Consider the following 26814-nt stretch of genomic DNA (forward strand, 5'->3'; position numbering starts at 1 on the left):
AAGCTGATATCATTCTACTATTGCACGCTGCTTAGAAATGCCCTCTCCTGCAGTAGCGATGGCGTTTTGCATTGATAACTGGACAGGCTTATTGATGTTGAGTTGTTTTCTTACTGTAATGGAGACTTTGATTATGGCAGCAATGGTAGTTCTGTCTTTTAGCTCCACCTCATTATACATACTTTGGGGACTCTCCTATTATATAGGATACATGGCACAAAAACATGCCATTCAGCTTAGCCTGTCCATGTTGGAGGTTATCCGCTGCTTGACCTTTTCTCATTCTAAGTTAATGTTTTTAACAATCTATTCCCATCTCTTTCACATCATGGTCTAATTTCCCTTTGTCTAATTCATTCATAGAATGTGGGCATCGCTGACTGTGCCAGCATTTAATGCCCGTCCGTTGTTACCCTGAAGAAGGTAGTGGGGAGCTGCCTTGAACTGCTGCAGTCCAGGTAAGCCCACAGTACCAATAGAGCAGGACGTACACAATTTTGACTGTTTTTTTGATAATTGTGAGGGTAGTGGTTGTAGGTTTGGAAGGTTTTGTCTAAGGAGCCTTGGTGAATTTCTGCAGTGCATCTTGCAGATGGTACACATTGCTGTCACTGTCCATCATTGATGGAAGGAGTGAATGTTTGTGAATGTGGTGCCAGTCAAGAGGCTCCTTTGTCCTCATGGTGTCAAGCTGCTTGTTTGTTATTGGAGCCGCACCCCTCCAGATAAGTGGAGAGCATTCCATCACACTCCACACTCCTGTGCCTTGTAGGTGGGTTCTGGGGAGTCCGAAGTTGAGATCCTCACTGCAGTATTCCTAGTCTCTGACCTGCTGCTGTAGCTAAAGTATTTATATGGCTAACTCAGTTCAGTTTCAGGTCGATGGTAATCCTAGGATGTTGATAATAGAGAACATAATGATAGTGATGCCATTGATTGTCAGGGGCCGATGGATATATTCTCTCCTTAATGCATCTATGCTATGATAGAGTAAAGGACTAAGTTACATAGTTGATCCCAGAGATAAAAGGAATGGCATAAAAGGAAAAGCTGACTTCTCTAACAAGGCCGTTCCTCCCTTAAAGTAGAGGGAGGAGATGAAAAAAAATGTAAATTGTGAAATCAAAGAACAAGTGGAAGTAAGTAATTCATTTTACTGCACAGAATTAAAGCTCAAAGGATGGCATTTACAAATAAGGACCACAAGAGAAAACAGGGAATGCATGATGCATTTCTTTGATAAAAGAGCATGAAGTGTGTGCAACAGCAAAGTCAACAAACCTCACTGGGTTTTGTAATAGTGAGGGCTGTCCCAAAGAATACCGTCGAAGACTTGTTCGAAACATGTAATTTTCATTACATAAGAGCGTGCAAGGAGGAGCCCTATGTACAAAAATGACTGTAGGGGTTCATCAATATAATGTTTAAACAGTCAGTTTTACAGTTTATTTAGCACATAATTTCTGTCAAAATTATGTAGTCTCACTAATATACTTCTTCTCTGATGTTCTCTTCATTATATTATCTTATGACCCCATGCCTTGCACCATATTCCTCCCAAGTCCTGACCTCCCTAACCTCTTGATTAGATTATTCACGTGATTCTTTGTGTCTAACAGCCACATCAGTTTAATACCAAGTATCTCATGATACCATACTATTAATCTCCCCTCACAGGTTTTCCTTAATTGACAGATGGGATTTGGTTATCAGAGATACAATATGACACAGTAACTCAGTGATCCAGATCGCTTGAAGCTTTTCTCCTACCCGAAGAGTTATATTATAAAAGGGTGAATAGGTCTCCTACTTGCAGATCTCTTACAGTGTCACTCTAAGCTAATTAGCAGAAAGCACTTTGTCCCCCAGCATTCTCTATTCAGCTGTCTGCTCTCACTGTTGGAAAGATTGCTGGCTTCATTCAAAATTTCAGAACACAACAGGACTATATTCACTTCCAAGGATGAGTCCAATACAGCAACTCTATACTTACACACAAGCAGCCATGGTGTTCCCCACCCCACACTACCAAACCTTCTCATGCTGGTTATTAGGTGGGCTTATCTGGCAGAGTGAGGGGTAGGGAGTGTGAAATTGATCTCCATGCCTTAACGATTGGAAGGAGAAATTGGGCATGTTTTTGCTCCTGGCTGGTATCACTGACTCCCTGCCAGTCATGCATATAATCAGGCATTTGATTGGCTTAGCTTGAAGATAATCACAGTTGAAACGATCAGCACCATCCACAAACAATGGTGACTAAATATCCAACTAGGAACTGTGGTTCCATGTCTGAGGAAGTTGCAAATACAGTGGAGGGAGCAAGAAAATTGAATAAAATGCTAAATTTAAATATGTATTTTTTTTTGTTAATGATAGATGAACATGGGCACATTGCAACTCAGACCCACTAAAGAGGAAGCAACAGGGGAAGACTTTCATATGGCAAATTCTTGTGACCTGGATTGTGCTAACAAAGAGGATGACAGAATCAGATTCAGTAGGAATGCTAAAAGAGACAATTAGCCCTGAAAGAGAAATATCTTCAGAACTTCAGGGTTTAATTGGATAGTTTTATCAAAGGCTAATATAGTTACAATGGGTTGAATGGTCTGCTTTGATATTGAATAATTCTATGATTCCACAGGTTCTTCCTAATATTCAATGATCTATATGGACATGAATTATTTGCAGAGTTGTTGTAAAGTTCACCTATTGGCGTCAGTCTTCATGCCATTTAATTCATATTTGGTGCATATGGAAGAGATCACACAGTTCAATCACAACATCATCCACTATTGTGTTAAAGAGGGAATGTAATGCCATTCTGATCTGACTGCACATGTTTGAACTGTGGGATGAAACTGGGACGCCTGGTTTTCCGAAGAGACCTGAATGTTGATGCCAATTTTTTTTTCTGGTCGATTATTGCCACTCTTTAAAACATGAAGCATGAATTGAAGGCCTTCACGGAAAAAAGATTCTGGGTAATCCAAGATGGAGGACAGGAAAAAAACTTGTGGCTGAAAGAGCTGCTCCTGTTTTTTTTTGGAGGTGATTTCCTCTGATTCTAGGAGCTGTAATTACTGTCTTATATGGTGTTGCATTGTTTTGAACTTTGGGGAAATAATGTCAAAACAACGGCACTTTTAAAAGGGAGAAAGACAGACAAAAGGCAGCAAGCACATGGTCAGTGCAGAAGAGAGAGAAAGAAACCTACACTACTAACTGACACAACAGTGAATCTACACAGTTACTGCCTTTGCTGTTTGAGTTCATGTATCTCTGGACATTGGAGTGCATCTAGGGAAGATTAACAAACCGCAAAATTCACAGCTGACCTTGGAGGAACCTGTGTGGAAACAGATAAATGCATAGTTTTAACCTATAACCTTGCTGTAAGTCTACAGTAGTGAATAGAGTGGGATCTTTGTTGATTATATGTTTTATTGAAATCTGTCTCTTGATTACATTTTTAAAATATAAACCACAAGTACTAAGTTAGCCTGAAACACTGCTTTTTAGAGCAAAACGACGGTGCTATTTTCTGGGTCTGCAGATTATGAAACAACAAAAATGGCCTTTAGTAGGGTGATATGCACTTCCTGTCAGATGTGGGGGTTTGGGGGTTTAGTTTCCATGTCACTGATTGTCTGCAGGAAGTGTCTTTGGTTGAGAACCCTATCAGATCGCATAGATCGGTTGGAGCGGCAGTTAGAGGCAATGAGGAATTTACAAGAGCTAGGGGGTGTGATGGATGGCAGGTATAGTGAAGGAGAAAAGCCACAGATACAGTCATATAGGTGGGTTAAATCCAACATAGGTAGGAGGGGTAGGTAGATAGGGTAGAAGTCTTATGTGGCTATCCCTATTTCAAACAAGTACGCTGTTTTGGAAAGCATAGGATGTGATGGACTCTCAGGGGAATGTAGCACAAACAGCTAAGTTTCAGGTATCGAGACAGGCTCTACTGTAATGAGGGGTATGTCAGGTTCCAAGCAATTGATTTGTGATAGGGGACTCTCTAGTCAAAAGTGCAGTCAGATGTTTCTGCAGGCAGCAGCAAAAAATCAAAATGGTGTGTTGCCTCCCTGGTGCCAGGATCAAGGATATCTCAGAGGGTGCAGAATGCTCTCAGTGAGGAGAGGGACCAGCTGGAGGTCATTGTACACATTGGAACTAACGACATAGGAAGGGAAAAGGATAAGATTCTGAAGGGAGAATATAGAAAGTTAGGCAGGAATTTAAAAAGCAGGTCCTTGAGGGTAGTAATATCTGGATTACTCCCAGTGCTGCGGGCTAGTGAGGATAGGAATGGGAGGATAGAGCAGATGAATGTGTGGCTGAGGAGCTGGTGCAGGGGAGAAGGGGTCACATTTTTGGATCATTGGAATCTCTTCTGGGGTAAAAGTGACCTACACAAGAAGGATGGACTGCACCCGAATTGGAAGGGGACTAATATACTGGCAGGGAAATTTGCTACAGCTGCTCAGAAGGATTTAAACTAGTAAGGTGGTGGGGTGTGACCCAGGGAAATAAGTGAGGAAAGAGGTCAATCTGAGGCTGGTACAGTTGAGAACAGAAGCGAGTCAAACAGCTAGGAGAGGCAGGAACAAAGCAGAGAACAAGGTAGGACAGATAAATTAAATTCAACTTCATTTACTTCAATCCAAAGGGCCTAGCAGGGAAGGCAGATGAACTCAGGGCATGGCTCGGACCATGGGACTGGGATATCATAACAATTACAGAGTTGTGGCTCTGGGATGAACAGGACTGGTGCTTAAAGTTCCAGGATATAAATGCTGTAGGAAGGACAGAAAGGGGGGCAAGAGAGGAGGGGGAGTGGCATTTTTGATAAGGGATAGCAATACTGCTGTACTTAGGGAGGATATTCATGGGAATACAGCCAGGGAAGTTGGGTGGAACTGAGAAATAAGAAAGAGATGATAATCTTATTGGGATTTTATTATAGACCACACTATAGTCAGCAAGAAATTGAGAAACAAATTTGTAAGGAGATAAGACCAAAAGACGTAGGAGTGGAAACAAGACCATTCGGCCCATCAAGTCCATTCCACTATTTAATCATGGCTAATGGACATTTCAATTCCACTTACCCGCACTCTCCTTGTAGCCCTTAATTCTTTGCAAGACCAAGAATTTATCAATCTCTGCCTTGAAGACACCCAACGTCCAACGAGATCTCAATTATCCAAGAATAATAGGATGGTTATGGTAAGGGATTTTAACTTTCCAAACATAGGCTGGGACTGCCATAGTGTTAAGAGTTTAGATGGATAGGAATTTAAGTGTGTACAATAAATTTTTGATTCAGTATGTGGATGTACTTACGAGAGGAGACCTACTCTTGGAAACTGAGGCAGTGCAGGTGACTGAGGTGTCAGCGGGGGATCACATTGAGTCCAGCTACCATAGTTCTATTAGTTTTAAAATAGCAATGGAAAAAGATAGACCGGATCTAAAAGTTGAAGTTCTAAATTGGAGGAAGGCGAATTTTAACGGTATTAGACAAGAGCTTTCACAAGCTGATTGGATGCAGATGTTCACAGATAAAGGGACAACTGGAAAATGGGAAGCCTTCAAAAATGAGAATCCAGAGACAGTACATTCCGTTAGGGTGAAAGGAAAGGCTGGTAGGTGTGGGGAATGCTGGATGACTAAAGAAATTGAGGTTTTGGTTAAGAAAAAGAAGGAAGCATATGTCAGGTATAGACAAGAGAGATCGAGAGAATCCTTAGAGTATAACGGCAGTAGGAGTATACTTAAGAGGGAAATCAGGAGGCCAAAAAGGGAACATGAGATCGTTTTGGCAAATAGGGTTAATGAAAATCCAAAGGCATTTTATAAATACATTAAGGACAAATGAGTAACAGGGAGAGAATAGGGACCCTCAAAGATCAGCAAGGCAGTCTATGTGTGGAGCTGCAGGAGTTGGGGACAATACTAAATGAGTCTTTTGCATCGATGTTTACTGTGAGAAGGACATGGAAGATATAGAATGTGGGGAAATAGATGGTGACATTTTGAAAAATGTCCATATTACAGAGGAGGAAGTGCTCGATGTCTTGAAAAGCATAAATGTGGATAAATCCCCAGGACCTAATCAGCTGTATCCTTGAACTATGTGGAAAGCTAGAGAAGTGATTGCTGGGCCCCTTGCTGAGATATTTGTATCATTGATAGTCACAGGTAAGGTGCCAAAAGACTGGAGGTTAGCTAGTGGGTTGCCACTATTTAAGAAAGGTGGTAAGGAAAAGCCAGGGAACCATAGGCCAGTAAATCTGACATCGGTAGTGGGCAAGTTGTTGGAGGGAATCCTGAGGGACAGGATTTACATGTATTTGGAAAGGCAAATACTCATTAGGCATAGTGTGTAGGAAATCATATCTCACGAACTTGATTGAGTTTTTTGAAGAAGTAACAAAGAAGATTGGTGACAGCAGAGCGGTGGATGTGATCTGTATGGATGTCGGTAAAGTGTTTGACAAGGTTCCTTATAGGAGACTGGTTAGCAAGTTTAGATCTCATGGAATACAGGGAGAACTTGCCATTTAGATTCAGAACTGGCTTGAAGGTAGAAGACAGAGGGTGGTGGGGGAGGGTTATTTTTCACACTGGAGGCTTGCGACCAGTGGTGTCCCACAAGGATCGGTGCTGGGTCCACTACATTTCGTCATTTATGTAAATATTTTGGATGTGAACAGAGGCGGTGTAGTCAGTAAGTTTGCAGATGACACCAGAATTGGAGGTGTAGTGGACAGCAAAGAAGGCTATCTTGGAATACAATGGGATCTTGATCAAATGGGCCAATGGGCTGAGGAGTGGCAGATGGGGTTTAATGTAGATAAATGCGAGGTGCTGCATTTTGGAAAGGCAAATCAGAGCAGGACTTACACACTTAATGGTAAGGTCCTCAGGAGTGTTGCTGAACAAAGAGACCTTTGGAGTGCAGTTTCATTATTTCTTGAAAGTAGAGTCACAGGATAGTGAAGAAAGTGTTTGGTATGCTTTACCTTATTGGTCAGAGCATTGAGTTGGGAGGTCATATTACAGCTGTACAGGACATTGGAAAGGTCACTGTTGGAATATCGTGTGCAATTCTAGTCTCTTTCCTATCATAAGGATGTTGTGAAACTTGAAAGAGTTCAGTAAGATTTAGAAAAATGTTGCCAAGGTTGGAGAGTTTGAGCTTTAGGGAGAGGCTGAATAGGCTGGGGCTGTTTTCCCTGGAGTGTTGAGGCTGAGAGGTGACTTTTTGGAGGTTTATAACATCATGAGAAGTACGGATAGGATAAATAGACAAGGTCTTTTCCCTGGGGTGGGGCAGTTCAGGACTAGAGGGCATAGGTTTAGGGTGAGAGGGGAACAACATAAAATGGACCTAAGGGGCAGAGGGTGATAACGTGTATGGAATGAGCTGCCAGAGGAAGTGGTGAGGGCTGGTACAATTACAACATTTGAAAGGCATCTGGATGGATATATGAATAGGAAGAGGTTAGAGGGATATTGGCCAAGTGAGGGCAAATGGGACTGGATTAGGTGAGGATATCTGGTTGGCATGAATGAGTTGGACTGAAGAGTCTGATTCCATGCTGTACATCTCTATGATTCTATCACTGTATTTTTCGCACTTTCTTAATCAACCCCCTTGACATCTTAAAATATCATTGGCATAGTTACTGATTGTATGCTAGAGCACATTGTCCTGACTCTGGCTTTTGATGGAGTCTGGAGGTAACCTTGTATCAATTTGCATTGTATGATAACTACCCTGAGCATTAACTACTGGTCAAATTAATTAAGGTATTGTACTAGGTATCTAGGTTGCCAGCACTGATTTGTATAAGCCAGCGCTGACGGTTGCAGATCATGCTGAGAATACACTGAGCATTGAATTATTTGGATTGGTAAATGATGGTATTATTAGTGGGACATTTTATGAGATAAATCTTTAAATCCAGTACCATTCAGTAAAATTACACAGGCATGGTATTGCCAGATCACTTGAGGATAAAATTGTTTGCTTGAGCAAAGATGTAAGTCATGTGCTTTCTGAGTCAATAGCCTGTGGATTGATTAACATGATTGATGTCATGAGTTGTGCTTTGGATTAATTTGGAGATATAAAGGATGAAAGCTTTTGTGATCGTCACAGCCATGTAGATGAAAATACTTGGGTGCCCTTTTGTAGTATGAAGACTAGTTCACTGCAGTTTTCCTTTACTATCTGTAGTTTACACAGACATTGTTTATTTGTCTGACAAATCTATTTGTTGAGAGTCAGAAAAACTGCAAATGCTGGAATCTAAGGTAGACAAGCAGGAGGCTGGAAGAACACAGCAAGCTAGGCAGCATCAGGAGATGGAGAAGTCAACACTTTGAGTATAACTCTTCTTCAGCACTGGGTTGAGTGCAAGGGGAGCTGCAGGTAAAGCTGGGGGGGGGGGATGGGGAAGGGTTTTGAGTGGGGAGAGGAGTGGGTGATAAAGTAGGGATGGGTGAACACAGGTAGAGGGTATGACCTGGTTGGCCGATGGGAGGAATGAATCTGATTGATAGCTGGAAGGAAGGGTCAGTCAGAGGAATGGATGGGAGGAGGAGGGGCTGGAAAGGGTGTCGGGTGATGGGAAGCGAGGCTATTTGAAATTGGAGAACTCAACATTGACTCGTCTGGACTGTGTGCTGCCCAGGCAGAAGATGAGGTGCTGTTTCTCCAATTTTACGGTCTGATTCGCTGTGACAATGAAGAGGCTGAGGATGGTCATATTGGGAAGAGAGTGGGAAGGACAATTAAAATAGATAGTGACTGGGAGGTCAGGTTGGCCCCTGCCTGCCCAGCTGAGATGCTTGGTGAAACGTGCCCAGAGTTTATGTCTGGTCTCAGCAATGTAGAGAAGACCACATTGGGAGAACCAGAGAGGAAGATGAGCCTCTGTCTCACCTGGAAGGACTGTTTGGGGCCCTGGATGGAGGTGAGGGGGTTGATGTGCTGGCAGGTTTTGAGTCTTTTATGGTTGCATGGGAAGATACCAGGGTGATGTTGGATGGCGGTGGTGGTTCTTGGAGACTGTGGCATGGGCCAACTATTGGCAAAGGGAATGGTCCTTGCGGAAGGCCAAGAGGGGTTGGGAGGGTTCTTAGTGGTGAAGTTAAAGTTGGCAGAAGTGTTTAAGGATGATACATAGGATGTGGAGACTGGTGGGGTGGTAGGTGAGGACAAGGGGGACTCTATCTTTATTATGTTTGGGGTGGTGTTTAGAGTAGTGCAGTGGGAAGTAAGGGGTGCAGTGGAGGGCTGCCTGGATGACAGAGGGGGGAAAAGTCCATTGTTCAAAATAGGTGGACATCTGGGATGCCTTGGAGTGCAATGTCTCCTCTTCTAAGCAGACACGGCAGAGGTGGAGGAATTGGGAAAACAGGAACGAGTTCTTGCATGTCTATGTCTATGTCTATGTTTATAAAGGATACCAACAAATGTGTATAGATGTCTTTTGTGCAGTTTCCTGATGTTTGTGTGTCAACCTTGGCTCAACTTCATGTCTCAGGCTCTGACTTTCAGTTTCGTTCCAGAACATGAGCACAAATATCAAGGCTGACACTCCACATGCATAGGAGTATAGGAGTTAGGAAGTCATGTTGCGACTGTACTGGACATTGGTTAGGCCACTGTTGGAATATTGTGTGCAATTCTGGTCTCCCTCCTCTTGGAAGGATGTTGTGAAACATGAAATGGTTCAAAAAAGATCGACATAGGTGTTGCCAGGGTTGGATGGTTTGAGCTATAGGGAGAGGCTGAATAGGCTAGGGCTGTTTTCATTGGAAGCTGAGGGGTGACCTTATGATTTTATAAACCTCTATGAGGGGCATGGATAGGGTAAATAGACAAGATCTTATCCCAGAGGTGGGAGAGTCCAGAACTAGAGGGCATAGGTTTATGATGAGAGGGCAAAACTTTAAAAGGAACCTAAGAGGCATTTTTTTCACAGAAGGTGGTGTCTGTATGGAATGAGCTGCCAGAGGAATTGGTGGAGGTTGGTACAATTACAACATGTAGAAAGCATCTGGATGGATTTATGAAGAGGAAGGGTTTAGAAGAATATGGGCCAAGTACTAGTGGCAATTTCTATGCTGTATACCTCTCTGATTCTAATTGAAGGATTGCTTCACTTAGGTGGCACCTTCTCCCTCCTTAGGTGAACAGTCTTGTACTTTTTTAAAGAGCTGGAGAGATATCATAGAGTCATACAGCTGTACAGCATGGGAACAGGCCCTTCGGTCCAATTCGTCCATGCTGACCAGATATTCTGAATAAATCTAGGCCCATTTGACAGCATTTGGTCCATATCCTTCTAAACACTTCCTATTCATAAACCCATCCACGTGCTTTTAAAATGTTGCAATTATACCAGTCTCCACCATTTCCCCTAGCAGCTCATTCCATACATGCATCACGTTCTGTGTGGAAAACATTTCCCCTTAGATCCCTTATTAAATCTTTTCTCTCTCACCTTAAAACTGTGCCCTCTAGTTTTGGACTCCCCACCTTAGGGAAAAGACCTTGGCTATTCACATTCAATCAAAAATGCAATAACAGATTGTTTGGTCATCATGCTATTTGTGGGAGCTTGCTATATGCAAATTGGCTGCAGCATTTCCTATATTGTAACAGTGACTGCAGTTCAAAACTATCTCACTAGCTGTAAAGTGATTTTTGTTGTCCCATGGTCATAAAAAGCAGCAGATAAATGCAAGCCTTTGTTTATTTTGCACTCTTCCTTTGGTTCTTTTCATTAATAAACATAAGTACAATGGGATTCATATGGAGAACTTCATTACATTACCATTAATAAAATGGGAACAAAACTGGCACGAAGCAATAATTGCCCAAAGGTATCTGCTAAGAAAAGTGACTAGAAGAAACCAAATAACAAATACAAGGAGGAAAGATAACAAAGGACTGCAAACGCTAGAGATCTGAAACCACCAAAAAATAAATCACTGGAGAAACTCAGTAAGTCTGGCAAAATCTGTGGGAAGTAAGCAGAGTTATTTTGAATCCAATGACTCTTCATCAGAAAATTATAATGTTTCTTGCAATCTTCAGGAAGATTGTTGAAAAACAATTCTGGTAGCTACTCAGATCTGGTTGCGTAAAAGACCATCTTATCTTGCCAAATTATTCTAACAGCAATATCCTGATTGCAACTCCAGGAAATTACATGAAAGATGTTAATGTCATTGGCTCCTCACCATAAACAAAAACTATCAGATTGGAAGGTGAAGGCAAGTGGAAACCTATATGGGATGCTAACTGAACAAAAAATAGCCAGTTCTGGGTGAAACTGATTGGAAAAGGTTACAACTGGATTTCTCATGAAATCTTTTAACTTTTTCAATTATGTTTACAATATATAAATATGTTTGTTGTCCTTCTATTCTTTCTTTCAATGCTCCTCAAGTAATTTTTTTCACATTCTTCTGTCAAAAGAGAGAAAATATGTGGAGATCATCTTGAACATGCTTTACTTTCTTCTAAGATCAATGGCCCATTTTTACAAAAGTTGCTGTTTCACTTTTAGAAGATTGACGAAAATAACGTTTGATCTTTTTGTCATAATGATTGAGTTTTTTCATAATTTCAGACCATTTTAATTCTCCTTTTGCTTTTTGTTTCTATCTTTTGGCATGTTTCCTCTTCACAAAAGCCTTAATTTTATCAACACATCTTACTTAAGCTTGTCTGATTTATAAACTGTTCATTTAGTGTTTTCTTTTGCCTGCAGTTCTGTCTACAAAATAGAATTGAAACAAAATGTAATTAACACACAATTTTAAGGTTCCAGATTCATCAGTGCGATGTGGAGGGCCAGGGAAGATAGGGAACACCCATGATGGTAAAGATATGAGCCCTGGGCGATTTAACACCCTTGATGAAAGGTAGATTGCTGTCTCAACCTGTGAGACTCAGTAGGTGGCTGTGAGTGGGATTCTGTGTAATAGGAGGCTGCAGTGGATTTGAGAGAAATGTCATTGCACTATCACAAGTATTGGATGGTATGGGGGTGGGTGACAAGGTGTGTTGTAGTCTGCCTGGAAATGGTCATACACAGGGATGTCATATTGGGGAAGAGGAGACCATATGCATTGAGATTACTCTGTGAAATCCAGAGGAACATTCCTGAAAGACACATTACTGCTTACTCCTCTGTTTCAACAGCATTGTGCACAATATGCATGATTCAGGGTTACAATGGAGTCCGGATCCAAATGATACATTCAGTCTCAGACTTGGATTTTAGCAAACCTTGTGTCTCTCTGTCAGTGCCTTTCTGATTCCAACCAAATCGTAGTGGGCAGAAACATGCTAGGAATGCAGTGAGAAGATACAATCAATATTCTAACCACCTAGCCACTCTGTTTCAGTAGGCTGGGAAAGTTATAAACAACCTTTTTAAGATATAAAGTTTTCACTCATTTTTCTGGTCCACTTATGTGATAAATAGTTGTTTGTTAAATTTCTACCATGGAATGAGTTCTTTTGATTTCATGAGATCTAGTTTTGAATATTCAGACAGAAGCTGATTTGTGTTATGATGATTACTAAGTATTTATAGACATTTTATAATTTAAATTTCAAAATGTGTTATTTTTAGTAAATGGACTGCTGCAGAAAAAGCTATGAATTTAAATTCAGTGACTGTCTAACAAAGTGCTGTGTGAAGGTAATGTGTTGTTGTACTTATAAATTGCCAGGTAAACTTCAAATAGAGACAGACTGAACACGAAGAGACAATGAAGGGTAGACTGTCATTACCTTCTTGCCAGAAAAGCATTTCTTGCAAACATGTCTGTTTGATCCTCCAGGAATACAAAGCATAAACATTAAAAAGCTAATTTTAACTCTACTGGAGTGGACTAATGGGGTTGAATGCCCTTGTTGTAGCTGTCCACATTTGAGCTTAGTGTGGTGTGGTTATATGTGAAGAACTATCCCTAGTTAACCATGTGTCACAGGTAAAGACCTCTCTAACTCAGTCCTGCAAGACAGCTAAAAAGGAAACCGGACAACCGAGGACTCTCTCTCATACTGAATGCTGGAATTCAATCACATCAGAAATACAAAATCTCAACCAATCAGCACAACTAAAGATTGTGAAACTATCTATTCAATTGTCAAATTCCATGTTACCAATAACCTCCACTGCAATGGCCACAACATTTAGGTTAGATTACTTAGAGTGTGGAAACAGATCCTTTGGCCCAACAAGTCCACACCGACCCGCCGGAGCGCACCCACCCAGACCTATTCCCCTACATTTACCCTTGCACTTAACACTACGGGCAATTAACATGGCCAATTCACCTAATCTGGACTGTGGGAGGAAACCGGAGCACCCAGAGGAAACCCATGCAGACACAGGGAGAATCTGCAAACTCCACACAGTCACCTGAGGCGGGAATTGAACCCAGGTCTCTGGCGCTGTAAGGCAGCAGTGCTAACCAATGTGCCACCGTGCCGCCCACAACTATCAACCCTTCACACAAATTTCAGAGACTGGCCTGTATATCCTTTAGCACGCACCTTTAATTTCTGGTCTGTGTATGTGTATTTTGCTACTAAATTCTTTTGCATTAAATATTAATAAACTCACTTTCTATTCATTCAAGAAAACCCGGTTCAGTTGGTGGCTTTCCAAATATAAGTTCATTTGAGTCAGGGAGAAAGATGGGTATTCACATGGAAAGGGAACCTTTCTAAATTAACCTTGTTGCAATCAGCTGAGGGATAGATTCATCCCTCCTGATTTGGTAGTTTTGTGGATATCTTGTCTGGAACCATAACAAGTTGGGAAATCTCATCTAGAATCTGATCAGAACACTTGTCACATCATTTATAGTTACTGAAGGATAAGACTAGTGTGAATATGGGAAGAAGCTAGAGTGGGGAATTTGTTTGTTTTGAGTTTATGAATTCATATCATTTAAGTAATTCTGTCTTTAATTCTTCAAATGAACTTTAACACTTGTCTAAACTATGACATTTGTTACTAAAAATAAACGCCAGAAGAACATAAGGATTGATGTCATCTTCTTTATTAAATCTGATATGAGAATGACAGTAATAACCTTTCAAGGGATGAATCATACTGCTTGATACTTTGGTAGCCCATGTGTACTGTTTAATTATTTTTATCAGACCCGATGCATCTTATTTGAAGAATGTATCCTTCTTTTAATATTTGACTACACTTTCCAATATGATACTCATGAAGAATGGAACTAGAAATCAGGTGATCTATTTAATCAATGGTGATTTGCAAAACAGTATTATGTCTAGGTAGAAAGTTGAAAACCTTCCCTTTGGTTCAGTATAAAGATGAAAATATTTGTTAAAGCATGCAATAATATTTTACATTAACACAGCTTTGCACCTGGTGCAGTTCTATAATTAGTTAGTCGGATTTGGCAGCAATTCTGCCATCCATTCAAGCATTGTTACCAAGTACTTTTATTTCAAAAATATACTTTATTCATTAAAATAAATCAAAGTCATAAATATAGTAGCAAAAGGAAGCAAACAAACATTGGTGTTTTGGATAGAGTCAACTCCAAAGATCTCTCACACATGCATGACCACATTTACATACATTTCAGGCACCAGGAGGGTCAGATAACTGAACAGACCCCTGTTTACCTTCAGCAGGAAGACCTCAGACAGTGATCTTTCTCCACTGCACTTTAGTGGCAATTGCCCAAGCAATAGTGCATCCCTTAGCACGTAGTTCTAGACCTGAGAATGTGCCAGTCTGCATCACTTGGTCAAGATCAACTCTTTGCTCTGGAAGGCCATAAAGTTTTGGGCAGACCAAAGAGCGTCTTTCTCCCAAGTTTATGGTCGTCTAGGTGCAGTCAATATTTGTCTCAGAGTGTGTCCTGAGGAATGGAGCATATAACACAGAGTCCCATGTCATGGAGCTGCTTAGGATAAACCTCAACGAAAATCACTGCACCTTTTTCCAGACTTCCTTTGCAAAGGCACATTCCAGCAAGAGATGTCTGACAGTCTCGACCCCAGTAAACCAGTTGAAAGCTCCTGCACCTGTGTGATATGTAAGCACAAGTGAAATTAAATAAGAGTCAAGGTCAACATTTTTAAATAGCCTTTGGATGAGATTATAGAACCTATAGTTCTGTCAGGAAACCTATTACCAATCAATGAATCAAGCTTCGTACATACGTATCCATTATATGTTGAAGATTGTGAGTGATTTCATGATTTTAAAGGTATTGCACTACAGATGGAGTTCTTGACATATGACAGACAGACTTGTAAGTTGCCACTTTATATTGTGATTGTTTTCCTGTGTACGAAACCTTTCCTTTCCAGATAACTGCACAAAACATTCATTGCTTAACCATTGCTAAAATGAGACAAAAAGTTGAAGTTTTTCATCTTGCATTCATCAGGAGTATGATCCTAAGATACAGACCCCTGACAAAAGGGCAGTATTTTAAACAGCTTCAAGGAGGGTGCTGATTGGTTGGGCTGTCATTGGGACTACCATTGTTGAATCTGGACTATGATCATCAGCCAAAGTCACAGTGTGCTGCCTATTTCAAAAAAGGAGACTGCAGTCTCTTCTACATCCCCATCGCAACACCTTGACTAATCAGAATCTACTTGCCTGATCTGAGAATTAAGATTGACAGATCACAGTTTTTTGCTGCATTTCCATACCAATGATGGTCCAATTTGTTTTATCCCATTTTAGGAACATTCATTGCACAAAACCGAGAATTTATAAGAGAAATATCACTGAACTGAGCATCAATTCTCATCTCCCATTTCAATTTTTAAAAAAATGACAAAGTGCTATTAAAATGCCTATATTTTACTTTGACATTTAAGGGTACCAGATATCACTACAATCAAAAAGCCTTTTGCCAATCTCATCAGAAATGTAAGTGATTACTACATTAAGTGAATGTAGTAATCACTGTGTATTTATTGTAATATATCTCAGTGCCAAAATTAATCCGATCAATCTGCTTTCAAGAATTGCTAGCAATAAATGACTGAACAGCATGGTCACCCATAGTGCAAAGTTTTATGCCTCTGGCCAGAACTAAAACTGATCTATCCTAGTTAAACAAAAATAAGCAACATATGACCAATCCATTGCATATCCCTCCGCTAAACTGCAAGTCTGTCCAGAGATTCCACAAACAGAAAAGGAGAAGAAGAAATCCTCCTTACCCTCTCCAAGGGAAATAGAACTGGGCACATCATCAACATGAAAAAATAGAATTGACACCACTAGTTGATACCTCAAATGAATGTTTTGTTATGTCCCCGATACTAATTCCATTCTATAGTTCAATTTGAGTGGCATGTAGTTGTATAAATGGGGAGCAATACAACATAGGAAAAAATAAGAATGGCATAAGTGGTATTGTTAAAATTGAGTGAAATAAACCTTTGGTATAAGCATTGTAAAATCACAGTATGTGTTTATGTAAAATCAGAGTCTACAAATGTTCATGAAATCAGAACCATCTTATTTTTCAGTTCCCTCCACAATATGTTTCCAGATCTAACAATTAATACCAATTTCAGAACTTTGTTTATGAAGAACAGAGAATGGCCAGTCTACCTCCTTTATTCAGAATCAGAGACCATTCCATGCAGGCTAGAATGTTGACCAAAGTTTAATATAAACAAAATAATTCACTGAAGCAAATATTAAATCATACACAGAACTATTAATTATTTGTATGAGAAATGATGCAGACGATTAAAAGTATTGTTTACCTAGCACCAGGCCAAGTGTACATCAGGTGCACAGAATTAGGAAACTCCCTGCCTCCTCAAACCTGACTTCTACAGACATCTGCTCAGCAGTCAGATATTTTAAGTGGGAGGCATCTATATTAGAAATCAGTGTGTGTGACTCTATAAGCAGCAAGGAGGATACCAGATGAAAGGCCTACTTCTGGGAAACAGCACTGCAATTAAATTTACAAAGAAAGAATTAAATAATAGAAAAGCGGGAGATCCAAGATGGCGGCGACCCAGCAAGTCTGAGTCTATAGTGCTCCTCCCAAGACTTGGGTAAAGTGGGTCACCCACCCCCACTACACTCACCAAATCATTTAAAATAGCTGTTTAATTTAATTAGTTGCTTAGTATTAAATTTAAACAATCTAATCTTTAGTAACAATGACCAAAGGGAAGGGAGCCCGCAGCTCTCAGCAAGCAGGAACCACTTCCTCACCCTCTCCAGCTGCAGCAGAGGCATCCACAGCCGCCCCGGGGGACTTACCTACGGTGGCAAGCCTTGTGGAAATCATCTCTAAACTGGATGCGAAGATCGACGCTTTCATTGAAGAATCCCGAAGTCGATGAGACTCACTCTCGGCCGCGCTGCAAAAGCACGACAGAGACATTAAAGAAATCGATTGGAGGGGCGGAGTTAAAGGCCACGACCTCCGAAACTACAGCGCAATCGGCCGTGGATCAGGTCCGGACTCTCGAACAGCGAGTCCGGACCTTAGAGAATCATATTGATGACCTCGATAATCGAGGTCGTCGAAAAAATATTCGTTTGCTGGGCCTTCCCGAACGGGACGAGGAAGGCCAGTTTACAGCGTTTCTCGAGCAGTGGCTGCCACAGCTTTTAAATCTGGAGGCTGGATCAGGCCAGGTAAGGGTAGAATGGGCCTACCGGATTGCAATTTGCGGGCCCGGCTTGAACCAGCACCCCCGCCCGGTTCTGTTCCGGCTGCAGAGCTATAGGGAGAGGCAGATACTCCGAGAAGCTTCTAGAAATCTTGGAAAAGATTCCCAAGCCATGATCTATAAGGGATCCAAGATCATGTTATTCCAGGACTTTTCCCCAGCTCTGGTCCGAAAGAGGAAGGCATTCGATGAGGCGAAGAAGTGTTCAAGGGACTTAAATATTCAGTACTCCTTACGCTATCCAGCGACGCTACGCTTTAACCATGAAGGATCCGTGTATAACTTCGGATCGCCGGAAAAGACCAAGGAATTTTTGGACTCTCTTAGATACATTGTAAGAGATAATGGATGTTGGTTTGCCTTTCCCCCACTCCGGTTTATATCCCCCCCTTTTACTTTTTTCTTACGTTACTGTTTAATATTATCTTGGAGGGTGGGGAGAGGGATTTATTTATTTGTTCTCTATTTAACGATTTTCTCCCCCCCTTGGGGTTGTTTCTTTTATTATTCTAAGTATGTATGTGGGTATGTATATATATATATGTGTGTATATATATATATATATATATATGAGCCGGGGGTGTAGTTAATGTTGGTGGGGGGAGGTGGTTACCTTACTCTATTTTACCTCTGTTTCTAGGAGCGGGGTTGTTTTCCCTTGTTATTTTGTATTATTATATTTAATTATCATTTGTTGAGGTTGTAATTTTATAGTTATATATGTTTATACATGGTATTAACATTACCAAATATATCCAGGTGTTGGTGTGGGTGGGGGTAGGGTGCTCACTGTTAACTCTAGCTTTGTATTAATATCTGAATTCTCCTCATCCTATTGAGGAGCCCCTGAGTCAAGGGTGGGGCATTGGTTGGGAGAGGATACGATGGACCATTGGAAAGGAAGTGACACCCCCTGGGAACAAGGGGGAAAATCTCCATTTAAATACGTTTTTTTTTATTATTTAGAAATAGTTTTTTCTTATACTGTTGTGAGTGTATTAGAGAGCCTTTATTTTTGTGATTTTTATATGCTCTATGCTCGGGATGTTCTGGATAGGGTTTCCCCTCCCGAGGGGTCTCGGATTTGCCCGGATGATTATGGTTGATCAGTTGGTTAAGTGGTGCACCGCACCTGGAATGTCAAGGGGAGTAATTCGCCAGTCAAAAGGAAGAAAATATTATCAAATCTCAAGAAAGAAAGGGTTGATATAGCTCTCCTACAGGAGACACACCTGTTGGATAAAGAACACTTGAAATTACGACAGGGTGGATTTGATCAGGCCTTTTTTTCTTCTTTTAGCTCAAAAAGTAGGGGAGTTGTTATTCTCATTCGGAAGAATTTCCCTTTCAAAATCCTAAATCAGATAAAAGACGAATCTGGACGATATATTTTGATTAAAGCCCTTATAAATGGAGAGGAATATGGGATTTTAAATTTGTATTGCCCCCCAGCACACCCCTTTAAATTTATAACGGAAACCTTTTCAAAATTGATGGCTTTTCGTGCCCATCATACAATTATAGGGGGAGACTTTAATTATATTATGGATCCGGAAATAGATAGGATTCCCAAGAGTACTGCAGGAGTATCTCCCAGATCTAGACAATTGGTGGATCTGAACAAAGAATTAGGATTAGTAGATGTATGGAGATGTCTTCATCCACAGGGCAGAGATTTTTCTTTTTACTCCAATCCACATAAATGTCATACCAGAATTGATATGTTTTTTGCCCCCTCAATTTTTTTACATTCCATATCATCCTGTAAAATAGGTAGTACAGCAATTTCCGACCACGCTGCTGTATATATGGAAACCAAGGCGAGGAACAACGGGACATGCCCTCGGCATTGGTGTATGGACCCCTTCCTGTTGAAAGATAGTAAATTTGTAAAGTACTTCTCTCAAGAATTTAAAACTTTTTTAGAAATTAATTTAGGTACGGCTAGCAACCCATCAATGATGTGGGAGACCATCAAAGCTTATGCGCGAGGTTTGATCATCTCCTACTCAGCGACCCAGAAAAAATTAAAGGGAGAACAACAGCGTCTGCTCGATGCTCGCTTAAAAGCAGATGAAACAGCATACGCTGATAGACCTTCTGTTATTAAATTGCAAAGGATTACGGCCCTTAGGACAGCTCTAAACACTACGCTTACCCAAACGGCTAAGAGGGAAATATTATTTGCAAAACAAAGGTTATATGAATTTGGCGACAAACCGGGTAGATACTTAGCATTTCTTGCAAAGAAAAAAAAGGCCCCTCAAACTATTACGTCTATCAAGGAAAGTACGGGTATTTTGACTCATGATCATAAAAAGATTAATGCAATCTTTAGAAAATTTTATTCTGATTTATATAAATCGCAGGATTGTGAAGACAGGACTAGGAGGATGCAATCATTTTTTAAAAATTTGACCTTTCCGGGTCTAACTCCGGAACAGGTATCGGTCTTAAATGCTCCCCTAACAGTCCAACAAATACTTGATGCAATCAGGCAACTTCAGAGCGGTAAGGCACCTGGCCCAGATGGTTTTCAAGCTGAATTCTATAAAAAATTTACAGAAATATTGGCTGGTACACTTATGGACATGTATAACTATGCATATAGTCAGGGCTGTCTCCCGCCTTCGCTGAAAGAGGCAAATACCTCTCTTATCCTTAAAAAAGGAAAGGATCCAGAAGATTGTACGTCATACAGACCAATATCCTTGCTAAATGTAGATTTTAAAATCCTTTCTAAAAGGTTAGCATTGAGACTAGAAAGGGTACTGCCACATATCATAAAGGAGGATCAGACGGGGTTTATTAAGGGCAGTAGATCATCCAACAATATTAGAAGGGTTTTAAATATGATTCAAGCCTGCCATCAGGGAAAGATACCAGGAGTAGTAGTTTCATTAGACGCGGAAAAGGCATTCGATAGGGTTGAATGGTCATATTTGTTTTACACATTGGAAAGGTTTGGCGTTGGAAAGGTGTTTACCAAATGGGTCTCAACATTGTAAAGTGATCCCAAAGCAGTTGTGGTTACCAATGGATTAGGTTCGGATAGCTTCAGTGTGGGTAGGGGCTGCCGTCAGGGATGTCCTCTCTCGCCATTGTTATTTACGCTAATAATTGAACCACTAGCAGAAGCTATACGAGCTGATCCTAATATATCAGCCCCGAGGATTGGTACAGGTAAACATAAAATTACCCTTTATGCAGATGATGTTCTTCTATTCCTCAGTAATCTTCTGATGTCCGTACCTCACTTAATCTAAGTTATTAATACATTTAGCGCATTCTCAGGCTATAAAATTAATTTCTCAAAATCGGAGGCTATGCCAATGGGTTGCCTTGCTATGATACCCCACTTAGTGGACGGATCCCATTTTCCCTTTCGTTGGTCCCTGGAGGGTTTCTTATATTTAGCCATTTTTATTACCCCAGTATTTGGTCAGTTGTACAAGGCTAATTTTGTGCATTTACTGGAAAGGATAAGGCAGGACCTCCAGCGATGGGGAGACCTTCCAATTTCCTGGCTGGGTAGAATAGCACTAATTAAAATGAATGTCCTGCCCCGTCTCCTGTACCCTATGGGAATGCTTCCGGTGATGCTGCCGAAGCTGGCACTACATAAATTATATGGCCAGTTGGGTTCCTTTATCTGGAATCATAGATGGCCCCACATTAAACTGAAGAAGCTACAGCGTCCACAGGCAAGGGGAGGATTGGACTTCCCAGATTTTAGGAAATACCAGTTAAGTTCCCTATTAAGTTACATAGCTGATTGGGTCTTGTCTGATCCACAATCAATCTAACTGGACATCGAGGCTTCTCAAGTAAAATACCCACTTATTAACCTTTTATTTTCAGACAAGAGGAAAATCATTACGGATCACTGTAAAAACCCTATAATTCTAAACACAATTAAAGCTTGGAATATAATGCGGCAAAATGAGGGCAACTCACATAAAACATCCCCCTATGCGCCGATAGTGGGAGCATGGGGATTCCAACCGGGGTTTACAGATGCCACTTTTAAACTCTGGAGATCCAGGGGTATCTCATGTCTAGGGGACCTATTTAAAGATGGGGTCCTGATGTCTTTTGAACAGCTGCGTCAGAAATTCGGATTACCTAATGGAGACCTCTATCGATACTTCCAAATTCGAGACTATATACAGAAGAAGACTACGTTATTAGATAGTCTTTATAAATCAGATAAAGAATGTAGAGTACTACGACCAATGGGGGTATCCTCCATTAGTATTATTTATCATTTACTACATGATGAAGTATTGGGAGATATGGACAATTTTCTTAAAACATGGGATCAGGATTTGGGACTAGGATCAGGATTTGGGACTATAGAAACATGGAATGACATTTGGCAAAACACCAGAAGAATCACCATCGGTAACAGAACTCAGGCTATCCAGCTGAAGATACTTCATAGGGCCCATATAGCACTGGATCGATTGGCAAAATTTAAGGCAAGAGCATCTCCAATGTGTCCTAAATGTAAAATAGAGGTGGGCACTCTTGTACGTTGCCTATGGACCTGTCATAAGATCCGTAGATATTGGACTAAAGTAGCAAGTACGCTGACAGAAATTCTAGGAATGGAAATTAAAGTGGATCCTGTATCTCTCCTTTTGGGCTTTTCGAACTTTCCCTCCCTGGACATGTACGGGAAGAGACTATTTTCTATTCTCTCTTTCTGTGCAAGGAAAAATATTTTGGTAAACTGGGTGGCTGAGGCCCCCCCTGGACTTTCAAATTGGCACAGATTAATTATGGCTGAAAATGTGTTGCTGGAAAAGCGCAGCAGGTCAGGCAGCATCCAAGGAACAGAAGAATCGATGTTTCGGGCATAAGCCCTTCTTCAGGAATGAGGAAAGTGTGTCCAGCAGGCTAAGATAAAAGGTAGGGAGGCAGATTAATTATGGAATGTATTCCCCTTGACTTCCTTACAAATATGGTGCACCAAAAGACCGAATTATTTTATAAAATATGGCAGCCCTTCTTGAATTACATAAATACAGATATTTCGGCTATCCTAACAAGGGCTTTTATTTAATTGAGATTACGAACCTGGCTGGTCCGGGGCCCCTTAGGAGAGGAATCCCGCACGAATACGGGTTTTGTTACATTTGATGTTAACACATTCCGGGCATGTATCTCACTACCCAATTTCTATGTTATCCATTGTTTTATTTTGTTTTTTTTCTCTCTCTCTTATTTGAATAATGTAAGAGACTTAAATTTACACTCTGGTTAGTTGTAGGTTAGATTAGTAGTTAGTTGAGTTTTGTTTTTTTTTTCTTTCTCGGTATTTTTTCTTTTGTTAAATTTTGGCTATTGTATATTTAAGATTTAATTGTATATCAATGTTTGTACTTGAGAGTTTTGTTTATTTTTGTAAACTTGTAAAAATGTTAAATTTCTAATAAAAAATCTATTAAAAAAATAGAAAAGCTTTCAGCCTTCAAACCTCAAACTAAATACATTTCCAATGCCCCATCCATGCTAACCCTTGCCATCACATGCTCTGTACTCAACTTTTATAACCTCCCATATCCACCATGCCACAGTACTCAGCACCCATAGGGCTTCATAGTTCCATGCCAAATTAATCCCAACTCATGACCCCCACCCAACACCCTTTCCCTTACACCTGTCATGCCAACTCACCCAGTATCCACTATGGGTAGACCTTAGGTCCCATATAGAGATGATGTAACAAAGTTCTATGGGTTGAATCTTATGCCTTTTTTGGCTAAAAGAGAGTAAGATCAAGCTTGTATAAAATCCCCCCTCATTCTTCTAAATTCCAATGAATTTAATCCCAGTCTACTCAGTCTCTCCTCACAAGTCAACTCTCTCAACTCCAGAATCAATCTAGTGAACCTCCTCTGCACCTCGTCTAGTGCAGGTATATCCTTTCTCAAATAAGGGGACCAAATTGCATGAAGCACTCCAGATGTGGCTTCACCAGCATCCTATACAGCTGCAACATAACCTCTCCGCTTTTATATTCAATCCCTTTTGCAATGAAGAACAAAATTCTATGTGCCTTCTTTTATTTTTATTGAAAACAAAATTATTGAGATTTTTTACAAAGTTACAAAATTAGTACAAAATAGTGTATTCCACTTTACAATATAATAACAACACCAATATAAAATTAAGAAAACTAATTACTAATCTATTCTACAAACTACCAAAACACAAAATAGGATATCATACATGATTAACAATAACCAAAAAAAGAAAATAAATAAGTAAATAAATAACTAGATACATATTCAAAACAAATTTATATCAAGTCATAACAAAACCCGTATTTATACGGGATTCCTCCTCCCGGGAGCCTCGAACCAGCCAGAACCATTCGGCTAGGCAAAGGCCCTGAACAACATGGCCGATATATCTGCATCAATGTAGTTCAGAAGAGCTGCCATGTTCTACAAAATAATTCCATTTATTGGTGCACCATTTTCATAAGGAAGTCAAGGGGAATATATTCCATGACTATCCTATGCCAATTCGAAAGTCCTGGGGACCTTTGGATAACCAGTTTACATAGAGTATAGAAAAGGTCAGCACAGAACAGGCACTTAGGCCCACAGTGTTGTGCCGAGGTTTAATCCTAATGAAAATATAATAACTTAACCTACGCACCCCTCAACTCACTGTTATCCAAGTGCATATCCAGCAGTCGCTTAAATGTCCCTGATTACTCTGCTTCCACTACTACCGCTGGCAATGCATTCCATGCATCCACAACTCTCTGCATAAAGAACCTATTTCTGACATCTCCTCTATATCCTTCTCCTAATATCTTAAAACCATGACCCCTCGTACCAGTCAGTCCTGCTCTGGGGAAAAGTCTCTGGCTATTGACTCTATCTATTGCTCTCATTATCTTGTATACCTCGATCAGGTCTCCTCTCTTCCTCCTCCTCTCCAGAGAGAAAAGTCTGAGCTTATTCAACCTCTCTTCATAAGGCAAGGACTCCAGTCCAGGTAGCATCCTGGTAAACCTTCTCTGCACTCTCTCCAAAGCCTCTTTCCTCTAGTAGGGTGACCAGAACTGGACACAATACTACAAAAGGAAAAGATAGTGAATAATTTCCTCCCGTATGCATCCAGAGAGGTGAAATTTGGAAAGCCCAAAAGTAGAGACATTGGGTCCAACCCAATTTCCGTTCCCAAAATCTTTGCCAAGGCATTCACTACGCTGTCACAGTATCTGCGGATCTTATGACATGTCCAACTTCTATTTTGCATTTAAGGCACATTGGAGATGCTCCTGCCTTGAACTTTGCAAGTCGCTCTGGTGCCATGTGAGCGCTATGAAGTATCTTCAACTGAATAGCCTGAGTTCTATTACAGATAGAGATCTTCCTAGTGTTTTCCCAGATATCCTCCCACATCTCGAAGGAGATTTCCATCCCTAATTCTTAATTCCAGGTTTTATATAACCGTTCCATGTCCTTCGATACCTTATTAGGTAGTAAGTGATAGAGAGTATTGACTGAGGGCGAACCCATCAGCCGAAGAAATCTTCTTTCCATATCCGATTTATAAGGATTAATTATCAATGTGGTCTTGTTTTGTATGAAGTTTCCTTTTTGAAAATATCGACAAAGGTCCTTGCTAGGCAATCCAAATTTCTGATGCAACTGTTCGAAGGACATCATGACCTACCCATTGAACAGATCTCCTAAACAGGAGATACCTCTGGACTCCCAGATTTTAAATACAGCATCAATCAGCCCTAGCTGGTATCCCAACGTATAAGGAGAGGTTTTTTGGTAGATTACCCTCATCCTGTCACATCATCCTCCAAACTTTGATTGTATTTAATACAAAATGATCTTTACAATGATCTGTAATAACTCTCATCTTATCCATAAATAGTAGATTGATGAGGGGACATTTTGTTTGGGAGGCGTCAATATCCAACTAGATTGATTGCGGGTCACAGGAGATCCAATCAGCTATGTAAGATAACAGAGAACTCAATTGGTACCTCCTGAAGCATCTGCAGTCATTGTTTTTACTTCCTGAAATCCAGAAAATCCAGCCCATCCCTTACTTGTGGAAGCTGCAGCTTTTCTAATTTAATAAGGGGCCATCTATGACTCCAAATAAAGGAGTCAAGCCAACTATGGAGCTTATGCAGTGCCTGTCTCAAGCGGAGCATTTTCATAGGATGTAAAAGGCGAGGTAGGATATTCATCTTAACCAAAGCTATTCTACCTAGTCAGGATATCGGGAGATCTTCACAGTGTTGAAGGTCCTCTCTTATTTTCTCTAATAAGTTTGTATAGTTGGCTTTATATAGCTGACCAAATACCGGAGTAATAAAAATATCTGAGTAAAGAAAGCCTCCCGTGACCACCGAAAGGGGAAATAGGATCCATCCGGAAAATTGGATATGCTGGTAAGACCTCCCAGCGGCATGGCTTCCGATTTCATAAAATTGATTTTGTAACTTGAGAACATACCAAATAGGTTAACCACTTGAATTAAGCGAGGCATGGATGTCAATGGATCATTTAAGAAAAGAAGGATGTCATCTGCATAAAGAATGATTTTATGCTTACCCAATCCAACCTCTGGGGCCGTTATATTCGGGTCAGTTCGTATAGCTTCCGCCAGCGGGTCAATCACAAGCATAAATAATAGGGGTAAGAGAGGGCATCCTTGACGACAACCTCTGCCAACGCTAAAGCTATCCAAACTTACACCGTTGTTAATCACCTCCTCTTTGGGATCATTATATAATCCTGTAAACCAATGAGTAAAGACCTCTCCAACACCAAACCATTACAACATATAAAAGAGATATGGCCATTCTACCCGATTGAATGTCTTCTCTGCATCTAGGGAGACAACTAATCCTGGTATCGCTCTCTGCTGGCAGGCTTGTACCATATTTAAGACTCTTCTAATGTTATTAGTTGATCTGCGACCCTTTATAAACTCCATCTGATCCTCTTTTATAACAAATGGTAGAACCCTCTCCAATCTTAATGCCAACATTTTTGAGAGAA

At 40.6% G+C, this 26814-nt stretch overlaps 1 long non-coding RNA gene across 1 annotated transcript in view; it reads left to right on the forward strand.

Moving 5' to 3' along the window:
- The window catches only part of LOC148147312 (uncharacterized), a 45588-nt gene that overhangs the window by 6142 nt on the left and 12632 nt on the right, over positions 1 to 26814 (forward strand). The window contains exon 2 of the long non-coding RNA XR_015759869.1: positions 364 to 458. This is a non-coding gene — a long non-coding RNA (uncharacterized LOC148147312). The remainder of the gene's footprint in view (positions 1 to 363; positions 459 to 26814) is intronic.

This window comes from Chiloscyllium plagiosum, unplaced genomic scaffold (assembly GCF_037043375.1).
Source record: "Chiloscyllium plagiosum isolate Xiang-an unplaced genomic scaffold, Cpla_swu_hap1 HiC_scaffold_17, whole genome shotgun sequence".
Taxonomy (NCBI): domain Eukaryota; kingdom Metazoa; phylum Chordata; class Chondrichthyes; order Orectolobiformes; family Hemiscylliidae; genus Chiloscyllium; species Chiloscyllium plagiosum.